Source organism: Eptesicus fuscus, chromosome 16, assembly GCF_027574615.1.
Source record: "Eptesicus fuscus isolate TK198812 chromosome 16, DD_ASM_mEF_20220401, whole genome shotgun sequence".
NCBI classification, from domain to species: domain Eukaryota; kingdom Metazoa; phylum Chordata; class Mammalia; order Chiroptera; family Vespertilionidae; genus Eptesicus; species Eptesicus fuscus.
The window spans coordinates 5317896-5342219 of record NC_072488.1 but is presented as its reverse complement, the minus strand read 5'-3'; positions in this window follow the sequence as shown (position 1 = coordinate 5342219).

The following is a 24324-nucleotide window of genomic DNA, read 5'->3' as shown; positions in this document are numbered from 1 at the left end:
GCCCCCACCCTCCACTTCAGAAATTATTTTCTTTAACAGGGAATTAGCTGAAATAAGTTAAATTAAAAAATACGTCCACACCCCATCCTCCCAGAAGTGCACTTGCTGTGTGACAGACGGATTCTATTTCTGTCCCTGAGAACACGCGGCGGAGTCAGCGAGAAGGGGCCAGAGCATCGGGGTGGGAGGCGCCCTGCTCAGCCCGCCACACTGCCATGGCCCAGCAGGTTTGGGGGATGGGTGTGGATCCCCCTGGCTGCCAGTCATTTCTGACAAGCTGACACCTCCCAAATGCTTTCTTCCTGATTCTGGGAAGATGTGTAGCTACAAATGTCATGATGGCAAACTCCGAGGGTGGGAGTCAGTGTGATTTTTGTTAAAAATAGACCCAGAGAGGGACGGCACGGAAGGATGGTTTAGTGTGTGATTTTGCAAAGGCGCTTGCCCAAGGGCACATGGCGAGCTCACCAGGCCGCTGGCTGCTGGCCCCAGCCCAGGCCCTTTCCCACAGGCCATGGTCACTGTCTGTTTCCTTTAAGAAACACAAGTAAGGGCTTTTATCAAGGAGTCAGAACCGTTCTAGCCACGCAACCTTCCCTTGATGTCTTTATGGGCTTTCAGACTGCAGATATAAAAGTGAAAAGAAATAAGGAAGAATTCTATAAAACATCATCATCTTTCACTTTCAAGGAGCACAACATCTTCACGTTCATCTTTGTATAAACCAGGGGTCCTCAAACTTTTTAAACAGGGGGCCAGTTCACTGTCCCTCAGACCGTTGGAGGGCCGGACTATAGTTTAAAAAAAACTATTAACAAATTCCTATGCACACTGCACATATCTTATTTTGAAGTAAAGAAACAAAACGGCAAAAACACCCGCATGTGGCCCGCGGGCCATAGTTTGAGGACGCCTGGTATAAACTCTCCGCCTTTGCCACATTCTTCCTCTTCTCCTTTATAACTTCCAAAGCCCTGTTTCTCTGCCAGTTCTAGCTTCTAGAAGCTCCTGCTTATCGATCTGTTCCAGGAAGGGGACTGTGGCTTATGGCTCCGTCAATGATGGGTGCTGTCCTCTTCTGCTGGGAACTCCCCAGCCAGAGCAGGACTGGAACAAAGAGCTGTTTGTCAGACTCCTAACCCCTTTCCTAAGCGGCGTCTCCGATGGCACCTGCTCTGGGAGCCTCCTTTGGCTGCAGGAGAGGGGATCCATTTCACAAAGGAGGGCGCGAAGGGTGTTTCCCAGCAGCTTCCCCGGAGAGGACCTGGGCTCATCACTTCACGGTGCTGCTGTGAGCACGAGATAATGTGCAGCCCACCATCACTGCCGGGCCCACACTTAGGCCTGCGAAATTAGCTCACTCCCTGCCTGACCTTCCCAAGGTCACATGGCAGCCAGATTGAGACCATGTTGATCGTTGACACACTCTGGTTTGATGTTATTTCCAGCTCCCAGTTCTGTCCTGTTCTATAGTCTTCTCCACATCAGGCTCCCACACCCTCTGTTCCTCCCCAACACAGCTTATCCAGGTCCAAGGAAGGGCCACGCCTCTGACCCAGGCCCCAACCAAAGGTTAGATGCTGTCCCCACCTACCCTCAATGATGTTCTCCGGGTCTGAGCTACTCTGGAACAATGTTCTCATCGGCTGCAGGGGAATTCTGGCATCAACCAGCGGGGAGCTCATGGCAAAAGCTAGAGAGACTTTCTGAAGACCCTGAAATTGCCCAGCTAGGCAGCCGCCTGCTCCCTCCTACAGCCCATCAGACTGGAAGGCGGCCCAGACCATGGCCAAGTTCCAGACTGCAGTCTGGCCAGATCGCGGGGCTCGACTGCCATTGCAAGGTGTGCGCCACGCACATGGTTGAACTCCTGAGGAGGAGAGAGGCGCACAGCAGGCCCTCTGCCTGGCTCTGGGAGAAATCTGTCCAGCTGTAGAACTATGGGGGGCGGGTTCATATCCCAGTTCATCCATCTCCCCAGAGCCTGAATTCAGGGACAAGGGAGAGTCCCAGCGACCTTGCCACGGTGTGGCCTCTGCCCCTGTGGAGAATGGAACACTGTTCCAGAGCAGCCTGGGCCGGCCTCAGCATCTGTCCTCGGAATCCTTAGCTCCACACCAGCCAGCCACCCTCCTGGCTGGGGCCCGATCCTGAGAGAGGTCCCAGAGGGCACAGAAATGAGCCTTAGATGTGGCTGGGAAACACACACACACACACACACACATGTACACACACACACACACACACACCCTGAGGCAATATCCAAAGTGTGATCCCAGCAGAAGACGGGCAGAGAGGGCAGCGATTTTGGAAGATGTAGGATGGCCAGTGCAGGAAAAACCCAACGTGTATCAGGAAGGCTCACTTGGTAAGAGAACAGGGACGCATGTGGCAGAGAAAAGTCAAGTTCACACCACTTCCTGGCTGTTCAGTGGTGTGTCACCCAGATCCCCTCAAAGGCTGAGTCACTCGTTCCCCCAGCTGCGGGGCGTGTGGCTGGCAGATGGCTCTTACTGAGCTCCTCTCCCTGAGTCCTTGCACTGCGCTTCCTGAAAGTGGACTACTTTGCCCAGGGTCACTCCCTTCCTGGAGGCAGCCCGCATCCAACGACTGGTTAATCACAGGCACGGGGAAGGCCCTGCTCCTCTCCTCTATTTAAAACAACTCAAGGAACATCCCAGCTCCAGAGCTGCCTGCAGCATCAGCTGAGACCTTTCTTGTCCCTACACTGTAGTCCAACATCCCCACCTGCCCAGTCTGACTTCCTTCGTTTCCTACAGGTACTGGTCCTAAGGGGACTTCCCAAGGAGCTTCCTGCTCACTAATCTCACTTTTAGGTCTGGTTCCTGAGGAACTCAACCCTTGACACCAAGCCAGGCCTAGTGAAGTGTGAGGATGCTCGGAGGAGCGAGATGGAGCCCTGCCCTGGGAACCTCCTAGTGTGCAGGCACACAGCCCGAGTGAGAGATGTTAGCCATGCTCAGGTCAGGAATGCCCGGATGTGAGCCTTTGGATCTGGCTTTGCCCCTTGCTGTCCTCTCAGAGCTTCCGTTCCTGTCTTTAGAATAGTCCTATAACGTGTCTCGTGTGTGAAGATCATACAGGAGTAAGTGCTGGCCCAAGTGCCCATGAGCTGGAAAGTGCTGCCTAATATGTTTGCAATGAAACTCCAAATGCTCCAGAAACACCCAGGGCAAATCAGGAGGAGTTCAGTCAGCCTTCTGGGAAAAGAGAGTTCAGAGAGTGTATTAGGGTTCTCTGAGAAACAGAACCTATAGATTTAGAGAGATGTGCAGTTTGTTACACAGAATTGGCCTTCAGAATTATGGAGGCTAAGAAATCTCAGAGTCTGCTGTCTACATGCTGGAGACCCAAGATAGCTGGTGGTGTAATTCCAGTCTGAGTCCGAAGGCCTGCGAATCAGGGGATCCAATGGTATAAATCCCAGTCTAAGGGCAGAAGAAGACTGATGAAAAGGGTGCATTTTTTATTCTTCTGCCTGGAGTTTTATTCAGGCCCTCAACTGATTAGGTGACACCCACCAGCACTGGGGAGAGCAATCTGCTTTATTGAGCCCAGATTCAAACGCTGATCTCTTTCAGAAACGCCTTCGCAGACACACCCAGAAGTAATGTTCAATCTGGGCACCTTGTGGCCATTCAAACTGACATGAAACATTAATCATCACAAGAAGGCTGCCCAGAGGAAGGGGGCTTTTGGAGGATCCTGAGCTGAGAGACTTGGGTTTCCACCTCAGTTTACCCCTGAGGGCCTTGGGCAGGGCATGCGTTCTTTCTGGGATGTGCTGCTCTCCTTTCTCCTGCCCAGAAAGAACTAGGAAGGCCTCCTCTCTGCTGAATGCTCTAGCATCAGCCAGTGGAAATATTGAGCTTTCTTTCTGTTATTTTAGAACACTGAAAACTACCCCTTGGACACCCCCTGGGATACTCCCCATCTTCCTAACTATAAAGACACAGTGTGAAATGAGTGGGACTGTCCTGTAAGCCTTTGAAGACATCCTAGGGCCTACCTTGTGGGGAGTGAAAACTGAACTGATGGGCCAGGGACATGCTCTCTCGAACTGCGCTGGTAGGAGCACGCCAGATGGTATCCCTCCTGGGAACGAGTGAGACCTACCAAAAGCAGAAAGGAAAAGACCACGCCTGTGTGGCAGACTGTGCATGACCTTGGAGATCATTAAAGGCTTCCCTGAGCCCCAGAGCTGCCACCTGAGCCCTCAGGGACAGAGAATTTTGCCACCGTGCTGCTCCACGCACACAAGCAAAGCCAGCTTTGCTCCATGTCTGGTCTGTTTGGCGTGATTTCCTCCATTGACTGAGCCAATGACCTCAGAGACTCAAAGTCTGGTTTGCTCATTCCCTAAGTGAATATTTCTTCAATGAACAAGGACCTGGTGCCAAATTCTCAGCTGCTCCCTTCCTGCCACACAACAACAAAGACACAGAAATGACGCATACATACATTTAGTGACACAGAAACATCATGAACTCACACACTTCCTTACATGCCTATGAAACCTAGTTCATAAGGTCACATGCCCAGATGCATGAGCCTAGACACACACATACACACAATGAGACACACCCAGCTCGAGAAGCAGGCGCACACACGTAGGGTTATTTACATACACTCCAATTCCTACTCCTGAGCCCTGCATTCCACTCCAGGGTTTATCCGTGGATTTAACCAAGTGTGTTCCTTTGACTGGGTGAGTCACGCTCGCAGTTTGACAATGTCTGACTATTTGACAGTGTAATCACTCATCTAATCGCTTATTCCAGTGCACAATGGACAGGGTTGAAGAATAGCTGGCCGTGGCAATGGCAGGCAAAAGACCGAGAAACCAGTGCTGGGGAACTTCAGCTAGTCCAACAGGACTCGCCACGCCCTCTGTCACTCAGGTTTTTTGGTTTCTCTACTTTGGGTGAAATATGAGAATGTCTTGTTCTCCCACGTATACAGTAATCCCTCGTATGTCCATGTCTACATTGTTCGAGCTCAGCAACACGAACCAGGTGTTGATACAGACAGTGGAGGCCCTGTCTGCCGGGAGGTCTGTCTCTCGCGTCATCTCCATTTCCACTTCTGTAAAGGAGACCTTGGTCCCATTCGGTGACACCGACTTTACGTCCCAGGCATCATGGGAGGCAGGGTGGAGAGCCACTAATTGCAAAGGCACGTCCTCACATTGATGTTCCTTTTACTTCTTTACAAATCACGTTCCATGTTGTACGTTATTTAATAATCACAGCTTTACGGGGGAAGAAAATTACTAAGTGAATGGTTGCCTCTAGTTCATAGACAACGCTGTGGTTCAGATGCACAGACATGTTTCTAATTCTCTGCTGACTGTGAAACCTCAGCTCTTTCTTTTTTTAAAAGAAAATACATTTTATTGATTTTTTTACAGAGAGGAAGGAAGAGGGATAGAGAGTTAGAAACATCAATGAGAGAGAAACATCGATCAGCTGCCTCCTGCACACCCCCTACTGGGGATGTGCCCACAACCAAGGCACATGCCCTTGACTGGAATCGAACCTGGGACCCTTCAGTCCGCAGGCCAGCGGTCTATCCACTGAGCCAAACTAGTCAGGACAAAAACCTCAGCTCTTTCCAAGACAATATCCAGCTTCCCCACACTTCAGACCATTGGCCACAGGAGTGACAGTTACACACACGTGACTTAGAGGAAAGTAAACAGAACAATTAATGCTCTGAAATCATTTCTGCGTGGGCCCGGCTGGTTGATGCTGGGGACGGGAGATGGGAATCTGGTGGGGCGGGCACGGGACTTGGAGGCCACAGACGCAGTCATTGGTCACGTTGAATTCTGTGTCATCAGATTCTGGGTGTATCAGTGGGGCTTTATTTGCGTTAAATGAAAAGCGGTCCCAAAATACACACTGTTGCTAAGGTTACGTCTTGCTGGATGCAGATGAAGATGTGTTTGTTCAGACCAGTTAAAAATACGCTGGCCCTGGCTAACGTTCCTGTTGGCATAAAGGGAATAGCAGCAGCTACTAAACGGAGAGCTGGGGCTTACCTCACTCGACATGAGGGGTCTGGATGGCTTCTTTTCTGAGCAATATTTTTAGAACTTACAGAAACTACTTTTTTTATTATTATTAATTCAAGTCGTAAGTCTGGTTTCAGTAGGTTGTTGTTTGTCAAATATCCAAAAACAGGATCTCTGCTACTGAAAATACAGCGCTATGCTTCCTCCAGTTTCCAATATGTGTGGAATCTGGGGGGGAAGTGAGAATAGGCAGGATGGGGTTGCAGCCCAGTGGGACAGGTGAAGAAGGAAAGCATGATTTTCACCTTGTTGAGTCTATGATGTTCTTGATTTTACCTAGTAACCCTGCAAAACAAGTATTACCATTTTCTTTTAAATTGGGGAAACTGAGGCTCAGAGACATCCAGCCATTCTGTAGTAAGTAATACGGAGCTAATCATGAACTCCTCCCAGGGCTCTCACCGGGAAAGAGGAGCAATCTAAAACAATCGCTTCCGTTGATTGGGCACCACAGCCTGCAAAGTAATGTCCCTGTTTCCACGTGGAAATGAGGGAAATGAACCCACCAAGGCCACGGCACTGGTTCACAGCCACATAGCTAGTCAGCGGGGGCCCCTGAATTCAAACCAGAGACAGGGTAACCACACAACATATTTTCTTTCACAGTAAAACATTGAACACATTTTTTGACTGTTTTTGTATGTTTCCCAGCATTATGAACCGAGATCAAGGTGTAGAAAAAGTATTTGGGGTTAGATTGAATTTGTCATAAAAAAAGAACTTCTACAGCGATCGTGACTTGCTTCTGAAACCTCCCTCTTCCTGCATCATCGCACCCTTCTGTGTCCTCCGTGTCCCTGGGGTCTCCTTCCCAGGTTCTTCTCCCCCCTCTGTATGTCCTTGGGGCAGTAGGATGCCCAGTGCTCTCTCTGGGACATGGTTTCTTCTCCAGCCATATCTTCCTTCTGTTCAGTTTCATCTGGTCTCCTGGCTTCATGTATCTAATACCTAAATATTGACTCAGAAATCTGCATTGCTAGCCCATCATACCTCTGAACTCACTTATCCAACTGTCTAGTCAACATCTGCACAAAAATGTCTGATAAACATGTCAGATATAACAAGTAAGTAAGGAATAAGTTCTGTGATTCTCATTTTCCCTCAAAACACCCTGTCCTTCCATCCTAGTCCTCCCAAACACCACTCTTTCCATCTGAGTCCATGGCACTTTATAATCCACCCAGTTGCTCAAAGCCAAAACCTATACATAACCCTGACTCCACCCTATTCCCTGGTCCCACTTCAAGTCCTGCCTAATGATTACACCCTTGACTTCCATCTTAAATCTCTCCACCCTTCTCCATTTACTCTGCTACCACCCTGGCTCAAGACATGACCATAAGTTGCCCAGACAATTGCAAAGTCCCACCCTGATCTCCCTATCTACTCTTGTTCTTCGGAACAAGGGGAGTAAATTTTCTAAAATACAGGTTGTCTCCCAAAAATGTATACATACTTTAACAGCTGCTAGCTCAATTTTGTAAATGAAAATGCATTCTAATAAACACTGCCTCTACAATTATTCAAAGTGTGTGTATACATTTTGGGGTATACCCTATATACATCAAATGATGTCACTCCATTCTTTAAAAAACTTCAACCCACTGAATTGAGAAGAAATCGCAACTTCTTAACGCAGGATTGCTCCCTTGTTTTTCTCTTTAACCCACTGTTGTACCATGTTCTAGGTCAGCCGCCATTCTCCAGTCATGCTGACTTCCCCTCAGAGTAGCATGTCTTTATCACTCGCTGTAAAGGAATGTTTTCTGTAACACTCCATCATATGACCCTATTTCACTTCTCCCGTATGCGTCAATAGTTAAACTCTACCTTTTATTTATTTACTGTTAATTATTGCTACGGACTGATGTTTTGTGTTCCCCTAAAATCCATATGTTGAAGCCCTAATCCTCAAAATGATTTTTTTTTAAATTGATTTCAGAGGGGGATGGAGAGGGACAGAGAGATAGAAACATCAATGATAAGAGAGAATCATTGATCGGCTGCCTCCTGCATGCCCCCTACTGGGGATGGAGCCTGCAACCTGGACATGTGCCCTTGACAGTAATTGAACCTGGGACCCTTCAGTCCGCAGGCTGATGCTCTATCCACTGAGCCAAACTGGGTAGGGCATGATGATTGTATTTAACATGGCTTATCTATTCGTGTATAGGTAAGCGCAGAGCAGAAGTTTTAGAAGGACACCCAAACCGTTAACCGTGGTGACTCTGGGAACAGAGTGGGTTGTACATTTACAAGTGGGCACCGGCCTTTTACTTTGAGCTCTGTGTACTTCTGTATTGTCGAAATGTTTGCATTGGCTATGCATGCCCATACTGGCAACGCTTTAAAAAATGATTCCTTAGCTAACCCATCATATCTCAATTACCTCATATGCAACTCCTTGCTAGTCCTGGTCCAGCCCTTTCCACACAGCCCCCCAGTGCTCTCCCGCAGCCCCCCGGCCCCTCAGCTGAGTGGAGAACCCAGCTCAGGGCCTGGATGTCTGAGTGCGAGTGGAAATGCTGGGAGAGCAGCATGATGGACATGTCATTAGGGCTCTGCAGGACCGGGACCAGGACTGCTAGGCTTGGCAACGTGCGTGTGGCTGCCTGGGAGCACGGTGCAAGGTTGCTGCAGTGGCTGGAGTAGCTGTTTTCATTATCGATGCCTCCCAAGCCAAAGAAAAGAGAAATATTGTCTTATAAATGTAAGCCATTGAGTTTAAAAAAACTACCATTTACCAAGTGCCTACCAGGCACCAGGCCCCACGCTAAAAGCTGTACACGCACAGGCCCACTGAAGGTTAATAAAACCAGGCCAAAGCGATAGCAATTGTCCCCACTTTACAAAAGAGGACCTGGAGCTGGGAGAGTTTGCTTAACCAGGATGATCCTGAGATGCGCTCATGGAGCACTTGTTCTCCTAGGAGACAGAAGAAAGGAGCATGGGCAGTACCCGCCCCAGCTTCCCGGACGCTAATTAAGATCTTCCACGTTATGCCTTTTGTCTCTCACCCACCACCCCACCCTCCCCAAAGTGCAACTGATAAAGCAAGTGAGGAGCGGCTCTGAGGCGCCTGCCAATTCTTCTCCCCGTAAGGTTTCCTGAGTCATTCACTCCTTCCTCTCACCACACAAGAGCCTCACTCTCTTGGCACGGGTGCGGGAGGAGGGGGGAGGGTCTGGAAGGGAGTAAGGGGGAAACCCAGGGGCACACTTCTCCCAGAGAACACGTCAGCTGGAGCAGATGTCAGAAGCAGAGTCTGCTTCAGACCAAGAAAGGAAGAAGCTGGAGTGAACTAGGAGGGGCGCGGAGGGGAGTAAGGGGAAGCAGAGTGAGAAGCAGGAGTGTGTACACATTTTGGGGAGACACCCTGTATTTTAGAAAAATTACTCCACTTGCTCCGAAGAACCAGAGTGGAATATGGGAGAACCATAACGGGACTGTGAAATTTTCTGGGCAGTTATGGTCATGTCTTGGGCCAGGGTGGTAGCAGCGTAAATGGAGAAGAGTGGGTTGTAGGCCATCGGATGGCTCCCCACGTTCTGATCAGAGCCACCCCTTGTTTTAGGGCACACCCCTAGCCCCCAGTAACGCCGGGAGCACATGTATTCCACAGAGAACAGCGACCTGAGGCCCAGGGTATTCTAACAAGTGCAGATGCACAATGCCTTTTGGAAGAAGGAGCTAAGGGGAAAAGAGCTCCTTTTATTCTTTCAATGTAAGAAACTCTTTTTGGAGCATTTGATTTTAAATATTCAGAACCAAATGGTCACCAGTCATTTTCACCTCACAAGGCTTTTCTGAGAGCTCTAATGAGACTTAGGAAGGCATTGATGGTCATGAATTTGCTTTAGTTTCTTTTAATGCTATGTATCTGACGTGCTAAATGCACTAGCTACCCATTAAGCTATACATTGAATGGAGAACAATGTCATTACCTTGTTCAGGGACTGAGCTAGCCATTAGTTAATTCACCCATTTGCAAAGTAGACAATAGACATATTTTACCAATAGGAAAATTTTATTTTAAATAGCTCTTATTAATTCGTACTCCTGGCACGCAGGCATGAAGGCAGGCCAAAAGGCACTTCCATGCTTCTCCCAACAGAAGAAAGAAAAAAGGAGAGAATTCATGTTCACAGCTGCAAGAGTGCAAGTCAAAGTAATTCCTATGAGTATCTGTATTGGATGTGCGACCCGGGAGCTAAGATTTGAGCTCCTGTGGAAAATGAAAAGATATGTGTTGAAAGGAATCCAGAACTGCCTCGTTGCATGGAACCCAGAGCTACAGAAGTGGTACCGCCTCTGGGCTGAGACTAGAAATATTATGAACAGTGAACAAGAAGAGAGAGAGAGAGAGATGGAATTTATTTATGACAAAGTGGCTCTGCAAAGCCATGGGAAAAGACTAGCCTTTTCAACAAATGGCTCCATGGAAAATGGATTTTCATATTGAAAGTCATAAATCTTGACCCTTACTTAGCATTATCACATCAATTAATTTCACAAATATCAGTTTTAGATTAATTGATTATCTAAATGTGAGAGGCAAAACAACACAGTTTCTAAATGACAACATTGACTAAATGATACATATAATAAAGCATATAATTCAGCCAAAAGACAAAGCCAGGAGAAAAACAAATGAGTTAAGAAGTTGATAAAATCCTATATAATAAAAGCCTAATATGCAAATTGTCCCCTTGACCGGGAGTTTGACTGGGAGTTCGATCGGGAGTTCAACCAGGGGGCAGGGCCAGCCAGCCAATTGCAGGAAGGGAGACTCCAGCTGGCAGCTGGCAACCGGCACCTGGCCTCTAGTACTTTGTAAGTCTAAGTGTTGTTAATTATGATGTTAAAACTTAAACTAAATGTTAAATGTACATGAAATTAAATACTATTAACATGTAAAAATGCATGTGTTAAAGAGAAAATGAAAATGGAAATTAATATTTATAAATGAATAGAATATACACACCTCAAAATTGGAAGTTAGAGCAGTATTTGAAAATATGAAGCCAAATGCATTCATTAGAAAACAAGAAAAAAAAATGAAAGCAAATGAGCTACCAACGAGGAAGAGAAAAATAATGTGAAAATCAAAGTGAAAATACTTTAAATAAACAACAAATAAAATGGTAATAGAAAATAAGCAAACACATATTAGGAATGCTTATTCTTCCCAAATATGTTTTTTAAAAACAAAACAAAAACTAATAAAATATGAAAAACTCATCTGATAAGGGGTTAATATCCAAAATAAATATACTAGTATAAGGCATACTTACCACTCAATAGCAAAACACAAACATCCTGATTAAAAACTGGGCAAATGAACTGAATAGACAGTTTTCTTTTTTTTTTCTTTTTGAATAGACAGTTTTCTAAACAAGACATACAAATGGCCAACAACTAAATGAAAAGGTGCTCAACATCACTAATCATCAGGGAAATGCAAATCAAAACCACAACGTTAGCATGGCTGTTGTTAAAGACAAGAGATGAGTGTTGCTGAGGATGTGGAGGGAAAGGAACACTTGTCCACTGTTGGTGGGTATGTAAATTGATGCAGCCACTATGGAAAACAGTATCAGGTTCCTCAAAAACATCTATGTATATAAAAGCCTAATATGCTAAATATCCTACTGTTCAACCATTTGACTGGTCGATATGATCCACACTGACCACCAGGGGGCAGACACTCCAACAGGTAAATAGGTTAGCTTGCTGCTGCATAGTTAGGTTAGCCTGCCCAGCTGATCAGGACTGGGCGAGACAGGCTGGACACGCCCTGGAGTCCTCCCATGGTCCCTTCCCGGCTGGTCAATCTCCTGAGCTACCTCCCTGACCTCTAAAATATTTCTTCTAATTAATTTCCTTTCAATGTGATTGAATCCGTGCACTGGGCCTCTGGTAAATGAATAAACATAGAGCTGCTAGGCATTTTCGAAGTGAGTGTCAGTGCAATTCTATGCAAAGCCTGGCCCAAAGGAAGCAATGTCTGTGCAATGCCCCTCCCATGTAAAGCTTTTGATCTTTGCAACAACCAGAGCCTCCACGAAAAGTTATGTGGCAAGGAGCCCTCAGGGCACCCCAATTAATCTTCCAGAAGGAAATACCCACAGGGAGCCTTTTCTGTGCTTGACCCAGCATCCTCAGCAACAGAAACATCAGTCCTGCTGCTTGGCTGAAATGACCACTTTGGTCATTGCTTATAGACAAGGGAGATGCCTCAGAGTGGTCCAATGGGCCTATTGACAGAACTAATGGCACCCGAGGGAGCAAGGACTCATGAAAATAAAATCAAAATGAGGTTTCTGTGGCAGACACTACTGGTTTTCCACCCAAATCCTCTCAGGTCCTTGTACTGGTTGGGGTACCTGTTTGTCCCTCTCTATTTTGTAAGGCTTCACCTGAGACTCATCTTTGGGCTTCTGCTTTGTCTGAAAGCACAGAGCCAGGGGCTCTGGGGGTTACATTCTCCCTCATCACTCCAGCACTCCCAGCCCCCTGAGGCTCTTAGCCAAGCGACCGGTATGAGAATATGAGGCTCTTTTTATTTATTTATTTATTTTTATTAATTTCAGAGAGAGGAAGGGAGAGGGAAAGAGAAACATCAATGATGAGAGAGAATCATTGATTGGCTGCCTTCTGCATGCTCCCTACTGGGGATTGAGTCCACAACCCACGCATGTGCCCTTAACTGGAATTGAACCAGGGACCCTTCAGTCCACAGGCCGACACTCTTTCCATTGAGCCAAACTGGCTAGGGCTATGAGGCTCTTGAAACTTAAAGGGAGAAGCTCTGAGGCATGATGAACACTCCAGAGCTGCCCTGTGGCGTCATTTAGTCAGGGGCTTTGCTTGTCATTTCATCCTTGCATGGTTTCTTCCTCTTTGCTCTTCCCTTTTCTGCTCTCCCCACTCCCTCACTGGTTTATCCTGGCAGCACATTTTATTTTATGTAAATAAATCATTTGCATAAAAATTTTCTTCTCACAGTTGGGTTCTTGGGGACTCAACCTAAGGAAGTTTTTTAACCCCCAAAGCAGTGTACAGTTGTATAAACATGGACATGAATACAGTGGTGTTTATTCAATATTCAGCCAACCAATAATAACGGGCATCTTTAAGTGAAAGCCCCATGCTACATGTTATAGAGATGTAATGCTGGCTCAGGAAACTTTCAAGGGTAGTGAAGAGCACACGGCAAAACACAGGTCATTGTACCATAAAGCACCACATAGGACGTCCAGGTCTCAATGGCCCAGATCTTGACTCCTTTCACATCCCCATTTCCCTTCCCAATGTCCCACTGAAGTGAATCAGCCAGTGAAAGAGACTTTAAAAAATATGAAAGCAATGGGAAATAGTGACAGTTCATATGGCATGCTGAAGCTACAGGTGAAGGGCGGGGGAGAGAGAGAGAGAGAGAGAGAGAGAGAGAGAGAGAGAGAGAGAGAGACTGTTTACCACATTCAAGGTGAAGCCCTTCCGGGCAGTAAGTGAATGGAGCCGATCCCACCCTATCTCTCCTCTCCTAGCTTCTCACCAATATCACAATAACTCATTGATAATTTCTCAGGATGGGGAACAAGGGCAGGAGAGGCATAAGGTCGCATGTCAGAACACATCAGGACAAGAGTCCTCTCCCATTGCTGTGGACACACATGCACAGACAGCCAAAAACACACCTCGGCTTTGGATGAACAGGATGGATGGGAGAAGACAGTCATGGGAGGAATTGCGGGATTCCCTCCAGAAGCTCTGTGGGCGCCCATCTTAGTTCCCGACATCTAACAAACTCAGCCTCCTTCCAGCAGATGTTGAGGCAGAGAAATATCACTGGATGCTTGAACATTTTCAGGAGGTTATTAAAGGTAACCCAGCTCAGCTCACAGCGCAAGTGAGACATCGGAAGGGAGAATCTCTAGGGGAGAAAAAGGACACAGAAAACAGAAACAGCAAAGCGTTCCTTGTGTGCTGAAAGCTCCAGTTTTCAACTGTCTGGGCTTGAAGGTCATAAATGTGCACATTCTGCTTCATTCTTGACATTGATAGAGAAATACAGGTCATTATTTAATGTACAGTAATTATGAGGGGACTTGACATAGAATGAACAACTTCCAAATCAATATAGTCAAAATCAAAGAGGAAATAATAAGCACAATCAACAGAAACAATAAAAGAACACCCCTGGAATGAGATTAGTGTATCTATTACCCATAATAAATGTGACCGGATTATGAAAACAAAATAATAAACAATGGAATAAAACAATGGAATAAAATATGCCCCAAAATGTAAATAAAATACAAGTTGTAGTGGCCATTTTATAATAACAAAATGGAAGTCAAAGTAAAAAGTGGTAAATGGGACATTACAAATTACAGAAATGTATTCTTCACAATGAATATAGATTTTGAACACTTAGAAAGATTTTTTTATGGCATGTTAAATTATTTATTGGAGACACATTTTTAAAAGAATATTTTATTTATTTTTAAAATGTATCTTTATTATCGAAAGTATTACAGATGTTCCCTATTGTTCCCCATTGCCCTCTCCACCATGCACCCCCACCCCAGGCCTTTACCACACTGTTGTCTGTGTCCATGGGTTATGCATATATGCATATAAATTCTTTGGTTAGTCACTTCCCTCTGAGATTCGACAGTCTGTTCCATTCTTCTGTGTCTCTGGCTCTATTTTGTTCATCAGTTTATTTTGTTCATTAGATTCCACATATGAGTGTGATCATGTGACAGTTTTCTTTTTCTGACTGGTTTATTTCACTTAAGATCCCTCAGAATTTGCTCTAACAAGTAGGCAATATACAATAATATGACAGACTAAAGTATACATTGGATAAGCTGAAATCAATAATCGTATTTTCTAATGTACACAGAACATTGATAACGTAAAACTCAACAACCACATAAATGCCTAAAATAGAGATTTACAGGCCGTGTTCATCAATGACTCCACAGTGACGCAGAAAACTGCTAGTAAAGAAATAAAAAGCTTAAATTTAAAAATGCAAACAACACTCTGAATATTTGTTTTAAAGAGAAAATAAAATTTGACATCATAGGTTATTAATAAGTTAATAATCAACTACAACAAAACACAGCATAGCAAAACTTAAAAATTTACATACCTAAAGGAAATCCATAATCTGACTTTCATTATTAAAAAAGAAAGACTGAGAATAAATAAATATCAAGCTCAAAAAGTTAAATGAAGGAAAATAAAATTTTGGAGGAAATTCATAAAGATAAAAAATATATTATAAGCTAGAAAACAACAAAAATATATTTTAAAAAAATTTAAGTAGAATTTATGGAAGAAACTAGTAAAAAAAAAATTCCCTGGTAAATTATATCAGGGAAAAGAAGGGATAAAGCAGAATTAAAAGCCACAAAAAAACAGACTTTTAAAATGGATTTTAAATTATAAGAGAATTCTCTGTAGAACAAAACACTAAAAATTTGAAAATGTTTTTATTTTCATGAAAATGAACATTACCAAAAATGACTATGTGAAAAACAATATCTGAATAGACCTATAACTTTGAAAACATATTTAAGACACAGTCACTTAAAACTAGCACATAAAACGGCACTAGTGCAAAATCTCTTTAAAAGTAAACCTTTATGGATTACATTCTTATTATATTATGTTTTATAACACAGAAAAAGCTGAAACATTTGCTAATTATTTTTATAGCTGAATACTAGTATCAACATTGATAAAGGCACTCAAAAATAAAATCACAGAATGAACAGATTTGAAAAAAATGGTGTATATATAAATGAATTACATATTAGAAATAAAACCCTACTATAGTATATTTCATAATTTGCAAAACAAGGTCGCCCTGTAAGATTACTCTGGGCAGAATGGTTGCCATTTAGTGAGCAATTTTAGCAAATGGAACGAGTAGGATTAATTTTAGTTATGCAAAGGTAATTCAGCTTTAGGAAATGTATTAAAGCAATTTAGTGCATTAAGAAGACAGAGTAGGAAAAACCCTATGATAATTTCTATAGTGAGCAGGCAGGCATTTGATAAAATTAATTTCCTTTCCTGATAAAAACAAGTTAATTTTTCAAATTGGAGTGAGAGGGATACATCTACATGCATCCAGGTCAGAACCACAGGTGAGGTCAGCAAAGGAGGTTTGGGTTTTACTCTCAGGATCTCCTTAAACTGGTTGTGAAGTTTCTGTGCTTGAGAACAGTTAATACAATAGGAATTAGGAATTACCTCGTTTTTACAGCAACCTGGACAGGGCTCTTGCATAGGGCTGGATCTTGGCTACGTTTCTTCATTTCTCCCATGTTAATAGACAGGTGTGCTAACTTTTATTGACTCCGTTTTGCGAAATTGTATGTTACTACAAGAATCACCTATAATTTCTATTTTTTCAACTTTCATCAAAATTAATGTATTTTTCTTTTATCATTTTAAAATCTTCATATTTGTTCTTTATCATTATTTTTACTATTTATTTATTTGTTTTTTAGCTTAATTTGTCAAGATTTTCTACTTTATTGATGTTTTCAAAGGACCATCACTTCATTTTACTGTCCAAATTTTTGTTACTTTGGTCTGATTTTTATATTTTTGCTTCTCTCTTTGCCAAAATATTCTTCCATTTTATCTTGATTTATTTTTATGGTTTTTCCTACCTTCTTTAATTGTATGCGTTCTTCTTTTATTCTTTATCTATTTCTCTCTTATATGAAAGTAATACTATACATTTTCCTTGGAATACTACTAAACTGAAATTCTCCAGCTTATAAAATGTAGTACACTCACTACAAAATAGACCTTTTAATTTTCTCTTTAATTTAAAACTCATTTAAAATATTTTATATATTTTTTATTGAAATATAATTAACACACAGAAAAGTTCACAAAATTACCTGGATGGTATATACAACTTTAAAAAAAAATGACTATGTATTTTTTTAGTGTAAGCTATTATTTTGAGGTATTTTCTAACTTTATTACATTACTAGAGGCCCGGTGCACAAAATTCGTGCATGGAGAGGGGTTGTCCCTCAGCCCAGCCTGTACCCTCTCCAATCTGGGATCCCTCTCACAATCCAGGACTGCTGGCTCCAAACTGCTTGCCTGCCTGCCTTCCTGATTGTCCCTAACCACTTCTGCCTGCCAGCCTGATCACCCCCTAACCACTCCGCTGCCAGCCTGTTTGTCCCCAACTTCCCTCCTCTGCTGGCCTGGTCACCCCTAACTGCCCTCTCCTGCAGGGTTGATCACCTCCAACTGCCCTCCCTTGCAGGCCTGGTCCCTCTCAACTGCCCTCCCTTGCAGGCCTGGTCCTTCTCAACTGCCCTCCCTTGCAGGCCGGGTGCCTCCCAACTGCCCTGTCCTGCTGGCCATCTTGTGGTGGCCATCTTGTGTCCACATGGGGACAGGATCTTTGACCACATGGGGGCAGCTATATTGTGTGTTGCAGTGATGATCAATCTGCATATTACTCTTTTATGAGATAGGATAGAGGCCTGGTACAGGGGTGGGGGCCAGCTGGTTTGACCTGAAGGGTGTCCCTGATCAGGGTGGGGTTCCCTTGGGGCATGGGGTGGCCTGAGCGAGGGGCCTGTGGTGGTTTGCAGGCCGGCCACACCCCCTGGCAACCCAAGCAGAGGCCCTGGTATCTGGAATTTATTTTCCTTCTACAATTGAAACTTTGTAGCCTGGAGCAGAGCCAAGCCTGGGGCTCCCTCCGAGGCCGGCAGCCATTTCTGTTGGGGTTATAATTGAAACTTTGTAGCTTAAGCAGGTGGGCCCTGCCAGGGTGTGCGGAAAGCTTTGCTTCCCCTGTTGCCACTGGCAACCCTGGCCTGCTCTTTCAAGCTCCGTTCTGCCGCCATTTCTGTTTGAATTTGTTTACCTTCTATAATTGAAACTTTGTAGCTTGAGTGGAGGCTTAGGCCTGGCAAGGGCAGGTGGAAAGCTTGGCTTCCTCTGTTACCTAGGAAACCTTGCTTTCTGTGGCTGTAGCCATCTTGGTTGGGTTAATTTGCATACTCGCTCTGATTGGGTGGTGGGCGTGGCTTGTGGGTGTGACTTGTGGGTGTGTCGGAGGTATGGTCAATTTGCATATTTGTCTATTATTAGGTAGGATATCCAGAGAAGAAGACCTATAATAAACATTTTCATTATTTAAATTTTATTGAGATTTTCTTTGAGATAAAACACATTGTCAATATTTTTGAATATTTTTATTTTTATAAAGAAAATGGGTTCTTTATAGGTACAAAGTCTGATGGAAATTTTTTAAATATATTTTATTGATTTTTTACAGAGAGGAAGGGAGAGGGAAAGAGAGTTAAAAACATCGATGAGAGAAAAACATCCATCAGCTGCCTCCTGCACACCCCCTACTGGGGATATGCCCGCAACCAAGGTACATGCCCTTGACCGGAATTGAACCTGGAACCCTTCAGTCCACAGGCCAACTCTCTTTCCACTGAGCCAAACCAGTCAGGGCTGGAAAATTTATGTAAATACATAATACAAACATATATAGGAGATCATAATATGTGTCTCATCATATCATGTCCCAGATTCGATTTAACGTTCCTCAGTCATTCCCAAATTTGTTCAGGTCAGAGCACAGCTCACCTAGAAACTTATTTGAATGGCATCTTCAGATAATGAGCAGAGCTGTTTGAAGTCTGAGGTGATTGATTCGAGGTGGTGGCCGCCTCAGGTCCCACCAGGCCACGCCTGGCCACATGGATCAATCACTCAGCCCTTCAGTGGCCCATCTGTGGCCACCGCTGTGCACAGGACTGGGAGCTCAGCTCTCAGTCCTTTTTTATTGTCTACTTAGTCTGCCAATTTCAGGAAAATGTGGTATTAAAATGTTCTCCTTTAATGTAGATTCGCGGGTTTCCCATGGAATGGGTCGGTTTTCTTTGCATTTTTTAAAGCAAGGTTGTTAGAGGTCTAAAAATCTGTGGGTCATATTTTCTTGCGTGTTATTAAACACTTCGTCTCTCTGTCGTTTCGCTTAGAAATTCTCACTTTAAATGGTCTCCTCTGTTAAATGAATACTGCTCCTTTGGCGTTTGTGCAACACTGTGCCTGGGAGAGATACGAGAGTCACTTTAAACTGTGCCTTTTATGTTTCTTGCTGGTTTAGGTGAGTTACTCAAAAACAGACCCGAGCTGCCGCCCTGCTGAAGGCATCCTATTCATTGCGATTATGTCTGCTGGGCTGCTCTGGGCACTCATGTTTTCCATTTTGTACACTTGCTTAGTGCTTCTTTTTATTTCTGTCTTGTTTTTGTGTTCATTGGTTGAGTTTTTTGTTCATTTTGTTCCTCTGGTGTCTTAATGTTTGGTACATCCTAATTTTTGATGCTGAAAACCCTTAAATGAGTACATTACATGTCGACCTCACAGCCAGCTGGTGTACATGTGCTTCACCTCAACAAGATAAACACCTGGTCAAATGTCACTCTCTTCCTCTGTCTAACCCTAGCCTCCTTCTATATTAAGATCCATATTAGTTTTAAATAGTTTACATTCTGCGAAGTGTGGTTTTGTATGTTATAATCCTTCTTTCCTTCCTTCCTTCCTTCCTTCCTTCCTTCCTTCCTTCCTTCCTTCCTTCCTTCCTTCCTTCCTTCCTTTGCAAGGCCAGTTTTTTAAATCTATACCTTTCTTTTTTTGAATTTACTATCCGTTTTGCCAGAATCAAGGCTATAACAAATCTCTTGGGAGAATCTCCGAGGTGAAATGCTGTGTCCTTGCATCACCCAAATAGCTTTACTTTGTCTCCTTTGAATTTCAGTTCGACTCAGTTCTGCGATTCCATTTTCAAAATAATTGTATGTTATAACTTTGCAAAAGCCTGTGTCATTGTTTTAATAACCAACATTGCCCAAAGGGAAGCCAGGTGATAGGTAATCCCATCGTCAAGCCTCTGAAGGTGTCCTTTTTACCCTTTTTCTGTCTCTAAAATCTTTGAAGAATTTCTCTTTTCTTTTATCCTGAGCTTGGGCCAGCATGGGTCTGGATATCCATCATTATTTATTTGTGTGTGTGTGTGTGTGTGTGTGTGTGTGTGTGTGTGTGTGTGTGTGTGTGTGTGTGTTTAAATTGATCCCAAGCAACACCTTTTGGGTGTTTAGATGTAAAAATTCTGTCCCTTCCTTTGCTTCTGAAGAGGAATGTGTGACCTAACTCTTTGAAAAGGTGAACATTCCTGCTGTCAATCACCTAGAGAGGGATAGTTATTGGTGTAGGATCCACCCAATGGGGAGGCCACATTAATGTCCCCACCTCCCCAGGCTCCCTCCAGGCAGAGGAGAATGGAGGCGGGCTCCCCAAATGATGGGGCAAGTTTTACCCAACAAGAGATAAATGCCTTAGAGACTATTTACATTTTAAGATCAGACTAAGCTTTATACCAGATTGAACTTTAGGTCAGGGTAGTTTTTCTTTCGTCTATAAGGTGTGTGTGTTATAGGTGTGTGTTTGGCGTGTGTATGTGTTTTGTTTTATTCTGGCTAACCAGCATGCAAAGATTTGAGCGCAAGGCCATTCAATTATATGCAATTTTTTTAAAAAAAAATTACCATTTTCTCTGCAAATCCAAGTTGTCCTGCGATTTAACCTTGTGACTTCCTCCTACAGTAGCCTTTCACTACATTGTAATGAGAAGAAAGATGAGTAGGAAGAAGAGGAAACTGGGATAAAATCCCAGGAAATTACTTCACCTGACATTTAGCTCACTTGGCGATCGGTGCCAACTTCACTTCAAGTATTACTGCACGTTTTCCCCTTTCATCTACCCAATCCCTTTCAAGAATAATTCCTTCCTAAATGAGAGCCTCTCGGAACATGTGGTGTCGCTTCGTAACTAGAAAATGGCTCTTTTATTAGAAGCAGGGACGTCCCCTCCTGCCACCTGTCCTGCTGGGCCTCCCGGGCCCACGTTCCTTTCCCTTTGTTCTGAGTCTTCGGCGCGGAGTATCAAGGCCGAGCCTCAGTGGGCACAGAGAATGGGATTGAAAGTGGAGATGAGCAGAAACTGGAGCACCAGCCTGGCAGAGACGTGGCATCAGATAAGAACCAGCGGGCAGGGACAAGAAGGAGGACTCCATACAAGCCGCACAAAACTGGCCTTTGTGTGGAACCGGCACTGCCGGGGGTTGAGGAAGTAGCCTGGCCGGGCTGTTTTCAGGAATTCCCAAGCATCCCGTCAGCGGCCCCTGGCCCTGTTGGCTTGTCAGCTTTCTCTCCCCGCAGGTGTCGGGCTCCAGGCGGGCACCTACTGCGGAATCAGCAGCGGTGCCCATGCAGAGGAGGAATCTGGTTATCGACCAAGTTTCATTAGGAAAACCACTGAGAAACTTCCATCAAGTGTTGGCTGCTGTGTGCACTGAGCTAGGACAGTCAGCTGCAAGGTGTGTGTTTTGTTGTTGTTGTTTTAGATATATTTTTATTGATTTCAGAGAAGGGAAGGGAGAGGGACAGAGAGATAGAAACATCAATCATAAGAGACAATCATTGATCAGCTGCCTCCTGTACGCCCCACACTGGGGATTGAGCCTGCAACCTGGACATGTGCCTTGACCAGGAATCGAACCATGACCTCCTGGTTCATAGTTCGATGCTCAACCACTGAGCCATGTGGGCCAGGCTGCAAGAGGGTTTCATCAGGGGGTACCCGTGCCTATGGGACTGTGTGGAGGCCAGTGGGACCTGGGCACCCACAGATCAGGATAACCCGGCGATGGAACGGGTGCCGCTGTTGGTGCAGAAAACTTTACCTCCATGCTGAGTTTCCAGGAACCTTCTTAAGAATCACTATGGAAATGAGCCTACCTGGGCCGATGCCCTGTCAGATCACCCCTCCACTCCCAGCCCTGTCTCTGCCCCCATTCATGGCTCCGCGGGTCTGTGCGTCACATGAGCATCACAAGGCAGTTCTTGAGATTCTTGAGAACATGAATGTGGTTGCTATAACACCGCTCTTGGAAATCCATCAAAATGTAAGTTGCTCTCCTTAGTAACTACAGGCAGTCCTCAGGTTACGTCGGACTCAACGTACGTGGTTTCGTGGTTACGTCGCCATCTCCCATTTATTTATTAAAAAAAAAAAAAAAAGTTCCGTCATTTTGACGTATGTACATATGTGTTTTATGTTTTTTATTATTTACTGTATTTACCACAAGCAAAGGTCAGGAATTGTTGTCTTTCTTTTAAATACTATTTTCACTGTGTCACTTCATTACTGCTGTGTGTGTGCTCCATGTGAGTGACGGAGGTGCTTATGTAGGTGGGTTCCGACTTACACGGATCTCCGACGTAACCTGAGGACCTACTGTAATGGCAAAACATTTTCCATTGCACCTTTTCATGTCACCCCTCAGTGTCATCTCTCCCTGATGACTCCCCAGTCCTGAGCCTCCAGGGAAAGCCCGGGTTGGCATCAGCATCATGGCACACGTTTTGAGGCCTCGGGATCTAAGGGACAGACCACATCAGCTTAGTGTTCATTTTGGAGCCGAGTGACCGTCTGCGTCCTGGCTCTGAGTATAGGGACTGTCTCCCCTTAGAGGGCTGAGCGCATGTGCCCGCCTGGGTGGGCTGGGTCTGCCTCGCAGTGACCCCCGGGACAGCTTTTCCAGCCTCTGCAAAGATGCATGACGTGGAATCATACAGCAGAGGTTCCAGCCCACCACCCAGTGAACTTGGCAGGCGTTCCTTCATCTTCCCAGGGCTGTGATCGCCCACGTAGACGCTCCTCCCGTTCCCGGAATGGCCCATCATCCCCTCTCCGCCGGTATGTGAGATCTCGGCCAGTTGGCTCTGCCCTGTGTCGCAGCCTCACCGGAGTCCGCCTTCCTCCGCCCCTCATCCTTGCTCAGGCAGATCCGCTTTCTCCTTAATACCACTGGGCCCCTTGGATCCTCATGCCGCTGCCCACGGTGCATTTCCAGACCCCAGCTCAAGATGACGCGGCCTCTCTCCCTCCAGCTCTCCCCACCCTGCCCACCCTCTGTGACACTTACTGAAACCCAGAGAGTCTCAGCAACAAAATGCGCTGACCCAGGGTAGGAACACCCACTCCCGGGGTAGGAACACCCCCTCCCGGGGTAGGAACACCCACTCCCGGGGTAGGAACACCCACTCCCTAGGTAGGAACACCCACTCCCAGGGTAGGAACACCCACTCCCGGGGTAGGAACACCCACTCCCGGGGTAGGAACACCCACTCCCAGGGTAGGAACACCCACTCCCGGGGTAGGAACACCCACTCCCTAGGTAGGAACACCCACTCCCTAGGTAGGAACACCCACTCCCGGGGTAGGAACACCCACTCCCAGGGTAGGAACACCCACTCCCGGGGTAGGAACACCCCCTCCCGCAGCCTGGCCAAGCAGCCCGCCTCGTGTGCCCAATGATGGTGGAATCCCTGCCACCCCATTCCTCTAGGGTGTGCTGCTCTAACAGAAAGTTCTTCCCCCAAATCAAAGAGAAGTAAAAGGGCCTTGTAACGTTCAGGGAACACACATCTATTGTGGTCCATGAATGACAGTGGGCCAGACGGTGACAATGAACTGCCCAGTCACTCAGCAAGTCTGTAGTCCCAGGGCTCAAGGCTGCATGGCCTTCCAAGCTCTGAGCATGACATGCTACCCATCTCTCAGGCGCAGCTCGGCCTTCCTGCAATGTCACCCCAGCCCAGTGGTCGGCAAGCTCATTAGCCAACAGAGCCAAATATCAACAGTACAACGATTGAAATTTCTTTTGAGAGCCACATTTTTTAAACTTAAACTTCTTCTAACCCCACTTCTTCAAAATAGACTCACCCAGGCCGTGGTATTTTGTGGAAGAGCCACACTCAAGGGGCCAAAGAGCCGCATGTGGCTCGCGAGCCGCAGTTTGCCCACCTCTGCCCTAGCCACACTGCTGTCCTTTGGAGTTACAGGGGACCCATCTCCTTCTCTCCCTGGTAGGCCCCCCAACTCTTCTTTATGCAAATTATTTCCATAGGTTCCTGGGGCCTTCTCATCCTCAGGCTCAGCCCCCCACTCCCTATGATGGATCCAAAAGTTTATAGCAACCCCACCCAGGCTCACCCCTTTTACTCCTGCCTTCACCCCAGTAGATTCCCCTGTGGTCTCTGTTTGTGTGTTTTTAATACACTGAGCTTCCTGGAGGCAGGCA